The following is a 12333-nucleotide window of genomic DNA, read 5'->3' as shown; positions in this document are numbered from 1 at the left end:
TCATCAGTCTGACTATGGGACAAGGCCTGTTCAGGCACCCTCTTCTCTACAGCCCAAGGACCTAGCTGAGGACATCTCCGTAGACACCTGGGAACTGGAAACCCCTCTAGAGCCAAGCCTCTTGCCAACCCTAAAATAGCTCCCTTAATTGAGATGTCTTCTTCCCTTCATGCAAATGGAGCACAATCCTGAGTGAGATAACCCAGACCCAAAATTATGAATATTGTATGTACTCACTCATTAGTGGACTCTAGCCATAAACAAAGAACTTAGAGAATCTAAAGCATTAGATGAACCCAAAGAAAAGCATATATCAATTCTCCTGGAAATTGGAAGCAGACAAGTTCTTCAGGCAAAAGTTGAGAGCATGGTTGTTGGGGTGGAGTAGTGGGGAGGGGAAGGGAGGAAAGAGAGGTGAGAAAGGGAGGATTGACGAGAGCTCCAGAGAGTGGGATAGTCTCCGGGATTTTGTTAACAGTCAAACAACAGTAAAATGTTTCAATACATCATTTTTGTGAAATAAAACTAGTGAAATAAGGTAGTCAGAGTGGATGATAGAATGTTTGAGAGACTTGAAAATAAGAATGTGATATATTGTTCTGAAACCTTTATTTATAGAGTTGTGTGGCATATAAATTATTAATATAATTAAACTGAAAAATCATTATAATGTAATAAATATGTGTCAATGATATTTAAAACATGATATTATCTTTAAATGCAAAGATTTTGACATCTGACAAATACTGTTTAATTGAAATTATTTAATGCTATATCATGAGTTGCATTGAATTTAACAATAATGCATAAATGAGCTCATCTATTAAACACTGAGATGTTAAAATGTACGATAGAAGGCATGATATCTTGCTCATATTTTATTTTGAGTACCAAATAATACCTATATACTAAAAGAAATCCAGGCAATCTCGTGTTGTTTTAAACAATAACAAGAATCATTCACTATTTGCAAGCATAAGGTCTATAGTGAAAATGAAAAAGTAAAATAAACTCTGCCATATTATTAAAAAAAGAAAAATAGCTAAAGAAAATATTCTATCCAAATTAAAGAAACAGAAAATCTTCTATAAAGTAAATCTGAAAATAAGAGACCTCCAATTTTCCTTTCCATTGTAAAAATTGATATGAAATATCATAGCTATAAAACACAGAAATTCTCTGTTATAAATATAAGAAAATAGAAATTCTTATTTAAACACTTTCTTGCTCAGAGTGTTTCTTAATGCAGCTTTAACATCTTTGTTCCTCAAGCTATAGATTAATGGATTCATCATGGGAATTACAGTGGTATAAATAATTAAGATATTTTCCCATTATTTGTTGGTCCAGCTGAGTTGTGCTTGAGATACATAAATGTTCCAGATCCAAAAAACAGAGAGACAGCAATTATGTGGAAACTTCAAGTGCTGAAGGTTTTTGACCTGCTCTCCTTGGACCTCATTTTGAATATGCTGGAAAGAATCAAGCCATAGGAGATAAAGATGTTTACAGGGGCCACAATGATGTCTTCTTTTCCTACAATGGAAATCTCTATCTTGTTAACATAGATGCTAGTGCAGGAGAGCTGCAGCAAAGGGAGGACATCACAGAAATAGTGATTAATGATGTTCCCATCACAGAAGGTCAGCCTGGATTGTGACACCAGAAAACTCCTTGAAATATGAAACCAACATAAGATAGGAACACTCCTTGGGAGACATGGCAATATTATACAACAATGGATTACAGATGGCCACATAACGATCATAGGCCACTGATGTTAGAACATAACACTCAGAAATGACACAGAAACAAAATAAGTAGAACTGGGTAATACATTCTACATAGGAGTTAAAATTTTCTTAGTATGAAGACCACTAACATTTTTGTTTAGTTACATAAGAGTAACAAAAATCTACAAAGGATAAGTTAAAAAGGATACAATACATAGGGGTATGAAGGTGAGAATTCAGCACAATGAGAATTATTAGAGACAAGTTCCCCAACGTTGTTATCATGTACATTCCTAGAAAGAGTGGGAACAGTGGTTTTTGGAGGTTGGACTGTCCTGTTAGCACCAAGAGAATGAATTCAGTTACCAAAGAGACATTTGCCATAGCCATTTTGTTATAAGACATCCTGTTAAAAAATAAATGGTGATGTTATAGAATCATGGAATACCACGATTGTTTTACAAAACTGCGAGCAGAGCTGCCATATCCTTTGTTGAATACAATAGCAGTCAAGAGGAAAGGGAGAAGTACAATGTCAATAACAGTTGTACCTTTACATCATCTCAATATTTTTGTTTCACCTCTTTTCCAATACAAACAGAAGCTCTAGCAATCTATTTTTTTCTTGTTTAATTTTTATTTATTTATTAAAAATTTCCACCTCCTCCCATCCTCCCATTTCCCCCTCCTCCCCCACACCCCTCCCCCTCTCTCTCCAGTCCTAAAAGAGGTCAGGGTGCCCGGCCCTGTGGAAGATCCAAGCCCCCACCTCTATCCAGGTCTAGAAAGGTGTGCATCCAACACACTAGGCTCCCAAAAAGCCAGTACATGCAGTAGAATCAAAATTCGGTGTCCTTATCATTAGCTTCTCAGCCCTCATTGAAAGCCAAATTCGGAGAGTTCGGTTTGATCACATGCTCCATCAGTCCCAGTCCAGCTGGCCTTGGTGAGCTCCCATTAGGTCAGTCGCACCTTCTCCGTGGGTGGACACACCCCTCGAGGTCCAGACTTCCATGCTCATGTTCTCCCTCCTTCTGCTCTTCATCTGGGCCTTGAGAGCTCAGTCCAGTGCTCCAATGTGGGTCTCTGTCTCTATCTCCATCCCTCGCCAGATAAAGGTTCTATGGTGAAATGCAAGATATCCGTCAGTGTGGCTATGGGATAAGGCCAGTTCAGGCACCCTCTCCTATGCTGCCCACGGACCTAGCTGGGGAAATCCCCAAGGACACCTGGGAATCCCTCTAGAGCCAAGTCTCTTGCCAATCCTAAAATGGCTCCCTTAGTTAAATTATCTTCTTCCCTGCTCCCATATCCACCCTTCATCCATCTCAACCATCCCATTCCCCCAAGCTCTCCCCAATCCTCCCCCTCTCCTTTCCCACTCCCCATATCCCATTCCCTCCAACCCACCACCACCGCCCTGCTCCCAACTTTTACCCAGCGATCTTGTCTACTTCCAATATCCAGGAGGATAAATATATGTTTTTATTTGGGTTCACCTTATTTAGCTTCTCTAGAATCATGAACTATAGGCTCAGTGTTCTTTGTTTAAGGCTAGAGTCCACTTATGAGTAAGTACATACCATAGTCCCCTTTTTGGGTCTGGGTTATCTCACTCAGTAAAATGTTTTCTATTTCCATCCATTCGCACACAAAATTCAACATGTCGTTGTTTTTTATCGCTTAGTAAAACTCTAAAGTGTATATGTGCCACACCTTCTTTAACCATTCTTCTATTGAGGGTTGTTTCCAGATTCTGGCTATTACAAATAGTGATGCTATGAACATACTTGAACAAATGTTTTTGTAGTATGATTGGGCATCTCTCGGGTATATTCCCAAGAGTGGAATTGTGGGATCCTGAGGTAGGTTGACTCCCAGTTTCCTGAGAAACTGCCACACTGATATCCATAGTTGTTGTCCAAGTTTGCATTCCCACCAACAATGGATGAGTGTTTCCCTTAATCCACATCCTCTCCAGCAAAGGCTAACATTGGTGTTTTTGATTTTAGCTATTCTGACAGGTGTAAGATGGTATCTCAAAGTGGTTTTGATTTGCATTTCCCTGATTGCTAAGGAGGTTGTGCATGACCTTAAGTGTCTTTTGGCCATTTGAACGTCTTCTGTTGAGAATTCTCTGTTCAGTTCAGTACTTCATTTTTTAATTGGGTTAATTAGACTTTTAATGTCTAGTTTCTTGAGTTCTTTATATATTTTGGAGATCAGACCTTTGTCTGATGTGGGTTGGTGAAGATCTTATCCCATTTAGTAGGTTGCCTTTTGTCTTAATGACAGTGTCCTTTGCATTATAGAAGCTTCTCAGTTTCTTATTGTCTGTGCTACTGGGGTTATGCATAGGAATTGGTCTCCTGTGCCCATGTGTTTCAGACTACTTCCCACTTTCTCGTCTATCATGTTCAGTGTGTTCAGATTTATATTGAGGTCTTTAAATCATTTGGACTTGAGTTTTGTGGATGGGGATAGATATGGATCTATTTTCATTCTTCTACATGTTGACATCCAGTTATGCCAGCACCATTTGTTAAAGAGGCTTTCTTTTTTCCACTGTATAATTTAAGTTCCTTTGTCGAAAATCAGGTCTTCATAGGTTTGTGGATTAATATCCGGGTCTTTGAATCGATTCCATTGGCCAACATCCCTGATTTTGTGCCAATACCAAGCTGTTTTCATTACTGTAGCTCTGTAATAGAGTTTGAAGTCCGGGATGGTAATGCCTCTGGAAGTACTTTTATTGTATAAGATTGTTTTGGCTATCCTGGGTTTTTTGTTTTTCCATATAAAGTTGATTATTGTTCTCTCAAGGTCTGTGAAGAATTTTGATGGGATTGTAATGGGGATTACACTGAATCTATAGATTGCTTTTGGTAGAATTACCATTTTTACTATGTTGATTCTCCCAATCCAAGAACATGTGAGATCCTTCCAGTTTCTGGTATCCTCTTCAATTTCTTTATTCAAAGACTTAAAGTTCTAGTCAAATAGGTCTTTCACTTCCTTGGTTAGAGTAACCCCAAGATACTTTATGCTATTTGTGGCTATCATGAAAGGTGATGTTTTTCTGATTTCCGTCCCTGCTTCTTTATCCTTTGTGTATAGGAGGGCAACTGATATTTTGGAGTTTATCCTGTATCTTGCCACATTACTAAAGGTGTTTATCAGCTGTAGGTGTTCAGTGGTAGAGTTTTGGGGGTAGCTATGTACACTATCATATCATCTGCAAATAACGAAGATTTGACTTCTTCCTTTCCAATTCGAATCCCCTTGATCTCCTTATGTTGTCTTATTGCTATTGCTAGAACTTCAAACACTATAATGAAGAAGTATGGAGAGAGTGGACAGCTTTGTGTTGTTCATGATTTTAGTGGAATGGCTTTGAGTTTCTCTACATTTAAAGTGAGTATATTGTCTATGATCATACTATACCCTGAGAAAACAAGACACATCAGATGAGTTTAGTAACATAATATACTTTACTATATGCAAAGTAAAAGCTTACTCAATAGCTTCCCAGAAACAGACAGCATATATAAAGAGAGAATGAGCCAGTAGCACTTTCATATTACATTGTAATGGGAAATTCAGATCTTGGAGATTTTAGTCATGCACACACTTCTCTATGGAGATTGTACATTTTCTGTGCTTGAGCCAATTCCTAACTCTCATCTTCAAATCACTTCCATTTCTTCAGAGATAGCTATTGTTTTGGTTCTTTCTTTCATTGTTCACAGTCTCCTGATAATGCTACTGGCAAACCACTAGATATTTGATACAAAATATAGCAGTGAATATAGTAACACAGTTTAGGCCTTATGTCTTAGAACATTTCTCTTAAATAAGACTGTTTTTAAAGATATTGATCCTGTAGAAGTGGAACTAAGTACTTCGTTTGCACTAGGCAAGTTCTCTACCACCAAGCTAATTTCCTCAACCTTCAACATCACTGTTTTTATCTTTCTGTAAGTTCCCTGCTTGAATATCAATTTCACTCTCCTTAAATACTACACAGTAGTGACTGACTCTGCAATTTCTACACCTGTTGTAGAGAAGAATGAGAACTAAAAACTTAAAAGGTCTGTATACTATTCCTCTCTAATACACATCCTTACTCTGATAATTAGAAGAGGTTATTGAACATCTCTGTGCCTCGGGTTTTGTTTTGTAAAATAGGAATTGTCAATGTAGACCATCTTTCCCTGCAATGCTTTAGTGATTTAGAAAAATGGGAAAGAGATTAATAATGTCCTGCCTATAGAAAATAGTGGAATATAACCTCTGAGTATATGTGCTCTTAGACTTATAAAAAGGCTATGTGTAACCCAGGCTGGCCTCAAACTTGTCATACTTCCTACTTCCTCCTCCTCAGGAAATCCTACTGAATAGCACCATCACAGCTAGCAAGGTGCTGTGCATATTAATTCATTCCTATTTGATAATATCCTAAATTGAAAGACTTTTAAAATGCAAACAAAAATGGGTCTATCAACACCCTAGAGATTACTGGATTTAGGAGGGTATATTTGAAATGTACTCACAGGAGCTTCATGTTGGAACTATCAATAAATATTAAACACCAGAAATGGATGTTACACTGTTATTACTTATTCAAGAGAGGCACATTTTTTAAGCATGCTTGTAACATCTACTAAATTGTAGAAGAAATATATCTGGAAAAATGTCATCTTATATTTTACATTTATGTATTTGTTATAGACAAAGCCTGTTGTGCAAGTCATTACCTAATGAGGGGTATTGAGTGCTATGTTCATGGCCCACTTGGGGTTAAGAGAGAATGGTATGGCCAAGACAGAGCCTTAGAAAAACATGAGAGTGAAATGAATTTTGCACTATGTACCTTTTTCTGCATCAGTTTCTTTATTTCTCTTTCTTTATTCTCCTGCTGTTCTGCAAAGTTTCCAGCTTATATACATTTGCAGTCAACAATTCCCTGGCTCATTGAAACACAAAGTTCCAAGGTTATATGAGTAGGATTGGGTGATGGGAGGCACAGTGTCCACTGATAAGCTTTGAGACAAGGATACACTGTCAGCAGACTTGACAATGAAGAATTGGCATGTCCTGTGTAATAACCCTGGTAGACATCTGAACTTATGTACAGTTGTAGAGTTTTCTTTTCAAACAATGTCTTTAGTCTAGTTAAATTTGTTCTCATGTGAAAATGAACTGGTTGAGTGAAGTTAGTAAAAGCAGGAAAGCAGGTTTTTAAGCATCTACAGTCCTCATGGGACAATAGATATAGTTATTAAGTATAGTCTGGCCAGTTTATCTTGAGTATAAACTGTATCTTTCAACTAGTGCTCAACTTAGTTAGCAATAAAATTCCCTGATGACAGAAATAGTACTGAATTGTACTACTGGTATAAAATAGCAGAATGTTGTTCAGTGACAAGGCTTTCATGGGGCAGACCATAAGACAAGAATATAAAATTTAGAAAATCGTCCAATATGACATTCCTTATTCTTTTTCAATTTTATGGTCTCATTTTCACTGATATTATGTAAATATGTATGTCTATGCACATATATTCATAAACATAACCTAGACAGATATTACTTTATAAGCTCATTTTTAGGGCTGCCCATATGATAGTGAAAAACTTAGAGTGCTCTCCTCTGAAAACAAAACTATTTCTTCCACTTTCAGCATTCTTTAGTCATCCATCTGTGGACTTTCCCCCTTTCACTATGTATTTTAGGAATTTATCATTTGTGGAACATAGCTAAACTATACCATGAAATGAAAATTAATGTGTATATCTTTGTCTTTGTGAGTCTATATTGGTGTTAAAAAGATATAATTAAGATTGGTTCTTGGATACTATAAAATGTTAAAGTAGAATAAATTTTTGTCTATGTTGTACATAGAAGTCATTTTAAATCTGTTAAGTAAATTAGTGAAGAAACCAATATATACTTCCTTATGGCATAATCAGTAAATTCTTCCTTCAGAGCCAGCAACTCATTTAGTAAGTAAGTAATACGTGATTGTGCTTACAGAGTTGAGAAGCAGGACGCCTGCACATTTAATTATACTATGTACCTATTGAATAAAAACAGTATTTGAAATCAGTGTGTGTATTCATATTCTGTCTAGAGCATAGCATTGGAATTCAAATAAATAAAAGTTAATCTAAGAATAAAAGTTGACAAAACTAAAAAGTAATACAGAAAACACTACATTGCCTATTCAGACTTCATCTGTCTTCCTGCAATGTCCTTATGGCCATTGCAGCTAACGTTGGCTGGGAGGAGCAATGGAAGCTTACTTGTGGAAGTGGTCAATTAATTAAATTCAGAATTTTACCAGCAAGCTTCCTTTGCTGACTTTTTATAGGAGATCCACTTTGTATTATAGACTTGAATTTCATCATTTTCCACTAAAAGAGAATTATCAATTTCCTAATAATAATTTGACTAAAGTAGATTCCATGTCTTCCAGTGTAACTCATAGTTGTGACAACATCAGTAAAATTATCTTTTTTTAAAAATGTGTATTCTCTAGTCAATTATATACTATTAAAACGAATCAAACCTTGGCTTTACAACAAGAGACAAACTAAAGTAGACAAGGTAAAAGACACAGGACCTCAAATGTGCACAAAGAACTACAAGCAAATTAATAATGTTGAGAGCAGAAAGCCTGAAAAATACTTAAAAGTATCATTATCAAGACATAGCAGCTTTCATTTAGGAAGATACCAGTATATGCATATGCATATATGTATGTAACAACAATTAATAATAAGAAATAACATGATTAAAAAGAGATCAAGGAAGGGTATATGGAAGGGTTTGGAGAGGAAAAGAACTTGGGAATGGATATGATGTGTGATTATACTGCAACCTCAAAATTAAAAGAATATTAAAAAATATTTTGCTTTAAAACAGAGAGATTAAGGAATAGTTATAAAATTTGTGACTCGAGTGAATACTTTTTGAAAATATAAATATGTAACAAAGATTAATTTAAGTGCTAAATCAAGTAAATTTCTTATTCCAAACTATCTCCCTTTGATATTTATTAAGAACATTATACATTTAAAGGTTAATTTTATAGTGAAACCAAAAATGTGAAACAACATTATAGAAATACTTGATTTTCACAGAAAAAAAGCAACCAACTATTTATATTTTTAGGGCATTTTTTATTTTCAAAAGAGAGTTATAAACCTGTTAAACTCATTTTTGCTGCCTGAATAATAATGAAATTCATCCAGAGTTGCTTCTGTGATTAGTGTTTCAAGGATCTCAATGATTTTTACACATATTATTTTCTTATTAAAATCTACTTTTATTCAACTAAGTAAACAATTTACTAAAAACTGGTATATATAAAATCAAAAGAAAAAAATGTTTCCAAGTCAACCATTTTGTAAACATACTAAACTTAAAAGAAGATACACTTCATTTGGTCTTAGCTAAAATGCCAAGAAGCTATAACTTAAATATTACCTAACTCCTCCAATAAAAACTGAGCATACAGTAAGAGTCATTCAATGGAAGCATGTCACTACTGAATACTTCTTATAATTCGATATGCTTGATACTTAAACAAGGCATTTAAGACAGTAAATGACTTAGGATTAATTTTAGAAAACTAAAACAATACTAAATGGAGAGAAAAAAGTAATTGAAAACAGTTCATACTGATACAATTATGATAGGGAAAACTTATGGAATGACATCAGATGTGTGTTTTTTAAGTCATGTTTTGTCTGTTCTTTTGTTTGTTTTCCTTGGTTTGGTTTTGTCCAACAGAAATATTATTTGTTTGTTTGTTTGTTTGTTTTATTTGAGTTTGGTTTGCTTTTTTTTCTTTGACTTAGGTTTTATCCATCAGAAACATTACAATCCTCCATGTTAACTTTTATTAGTTTAATGGAAAGCTTAACCAAAGCTTTATCAATGCTTAACAGGATGACTGTGGTAAAAACTCTATAAAGAAAAATCAAATAAACATTATACTTAATTTTAGTGTGTCATTTTACATAATGACATATCTTTTTGACCTGTCTTGTAGCCCTTGATATGATCCCATAACCAGAAACTTTTAAAAAAGACTTAAGATATAATATTAATTCAAAGAAATCAGCCTCAATTTAATACAGTCATCACCCAATTATGCAGGTAAAAAAGACATACTAGCTTTAAAACAAAAAAACAACAGTATATTTTAACAAATGCTGAAGCTACAACATACCTAAACTCAATTTATGCATCAGTAAGAACCAAGGCCAGACAAACCAAACTTTACAAACACTTCTCTTTTCTCTTTAATGAAATGACACTAATAAAATAAAGTAGACAGAAATACAGAAAATGATATGGTAAGTATAAAAGACTACAGTTAACTCTTTTAATATGATGGTCAATGAAAAATCATGTGGCACTATATAAACTATAAATCAACTTGAGTTTCAACACATCATTTGTTTTAGAAATATATTTTAAAAATAGAGTTGTTCTTATTTAAATTCAGAGTAAATGACAAACATAGAATGCTGGAACTATTCATCATTCTAATGGCAATTGTGACTATTCCTCCACAAAGACCTATGGGCAAATTATTAATGATAAATGAAGAATATATATATTCTAAGGAACATATGTATATATATATGTGAGCAAATTATTAATGCCATGATTAATGAGGAATATATGCATATTCAAGTGATATATATACATAATAATGAGATTAGACAAGTAAGATTATTAGAGTAAATACAGTGTTTTGGGTAAGGAAAAATAAAACAAAATGTAGAAACCTAGATTACTAGGTTTGTGCACTCAGTGGTCAAACAACAAGCAGAAAGAGGGTTAATGCCTGCTCAAAAAATTCTGCTCAGAGTTTTACTGAGAGCAACTTTAACATCTTTGTTTCTCAAGCTGTAGATTAAAGGGTTCATCATGGGAACCACGGTGGTATAAAGGATGGAAAAGATTTTTCCCTCTTCCAGAGATCCTGTTCTGGAAGGCTTAAGATAAATCAAGGCTAAAGATCCAAAGAACAATAGGACAGCAATTATGTGTGAACTGCAAGTGCTGAAAGTTTTATACCTGCTTTCTGTGGAATTTAGTTTGAAGATGCTGGAGAGGACAAAACCATATGAGGTAAAGATGATTGCAGTAGAAACAAATACGTCTTTTGTCCCTACAATGAAAACCTCTATCTCATTGACGTACGTGCTGGTACAGGAGAGCTGGAACAGAGGACGGAGATCACAGAAATAGTGGTTGATGGTGTTACTGTTGCAGAAGGATAATCTCAGAACACATCCTGTATGGATCATGGCATCAGAAAACGCCGTCAAATATGACCCAAGCAAAAGGTAACAGCATACCTTAGGAGACATGGCAACATTATACAAGAGTGGATTGCAGATAGCCACATAGCGATCATAGGCCATTGATGTTAGCAGATAACATTCAGAAATGGCAAAAAAGCAAAAGAAGTAGAGCTGAGTCATACATCCCATATAAGAGATAATGTTTTTCTCTAGTAAGAAGCTCATCAGCATTTTGGGTGTAATAACAGAAGAGTAACAGAGGTCAATGAAGGAAAAAGTACATGGGTGTGTGGAGGTGAGAATTCAGCACAATTAGAATGATCAAAGCCAAATTCGCCATTGAAGTTATAATATATGTTACTAGGAAGAGTATGAAAAGGGGTATTTGTAACTCAGGTTTGACTGTTAATCCCAAGATAACAAATTCAGTTATCATAGAGCCATTTGTCAGAGCCATTTTTAAGAGAATCTGAGGAATTGGGCAAACATATGGTAAAATTAAAAAAACACACAGAACATCCAATAATTATGTTCAGCTGCAAAAATGAAGAACATGCTGAGAATGTGTAGAAACAACCCACATGAAATCAGTTACTCTGTTTCTGGTTTTCTCATGATATGGAGTTAAAACATCTCCTCCATATTGGAGTTTCTGGACTAAACACATGTGAAGAATATCATAGACCTGTTTGTGGATGTAATCTGATGGACTTGTATCCCAGCAGGCATCCTTAGCAACTGGACAGGGGAAACTGTTTTGGCCAGGACATACCTTTTTCTCTCTTCTCCTTTACTGCTTCATCCTCTACCAAACACAGAGAAAAGCAAGACAAATGTCTCAAGAAAATTGATATATGTAGAAGAATATGAGATATGTCCATGGAGAGACAGATTTTCTTGACATCTGATGTCCAATGATTCTGAATATTTCCTGTTCGATTTTATAGTACAGTCTCTTGATAAATGCAATCAAGTTAGTCTACAACAAACTGTGGAGAAAAGATCAAATAAAGAATCCTAACATTCACATCAACGAAAAGTTGCTATGCAAGTCAGAAAGCAGCAGTATTAAGTTGAAAACCCTTATCTCCTATATATGTTTGATTACAATAGGATATACGCATCATCAGCAGACCGCGAGGATATCATCACGTTGATGGGATTTATGAGAAAGTAAACCAAATGATTCTCTCAAAGGTGAAGAAGAAAATCCTGTTGTTTCCTCAACATAGTTATTTACTCTTCTCCTAAATGTGAACTCCAGGCTCCAAACA

The 12333-nt window shown here is 35.1% G+C and overlaps 2 pseudogenes; both read right to left on the bottom strand.

Annotated features, from left to right (window-relative positions):
- Positions 1–1208: 1208 nt before the first annotated feature.
- LOC148122304 (olfactory receptor 8B8-like) lies at positions 1209–2138 on the bottom strand (annotated as a pseudogene).
- Positions 2139–10600: 8462 nt separating this feature from the next.
- Positions 10601–11516, bottom strand: LOC148122303 (olfactory receptor 8B3-like; annotated as a pseudogene).
- Between the last annotated feature and the right edge of the window lie 817 nt (positions 11517–12333).

This window comes from Myodes glareolus, chromosome 4 (assembly GCF_982192425.1).
Source record: "Myodes glareolus chromosome 4, mMyoGla1.1, whole genome shotgun sequence".
NCBI classification, from domain to species: domain Eukaryota; kingdom Metazoa; phylum Chordata; class Mammalia; order Rodentia; family Cricetidae; genus Myodes; species Myodes glareolus.
The sequence above is the reverse complement of the archived record's forward strand: the minus strand, read 5'-3'. Positions and strand labels throughout refer to the sequence as shown.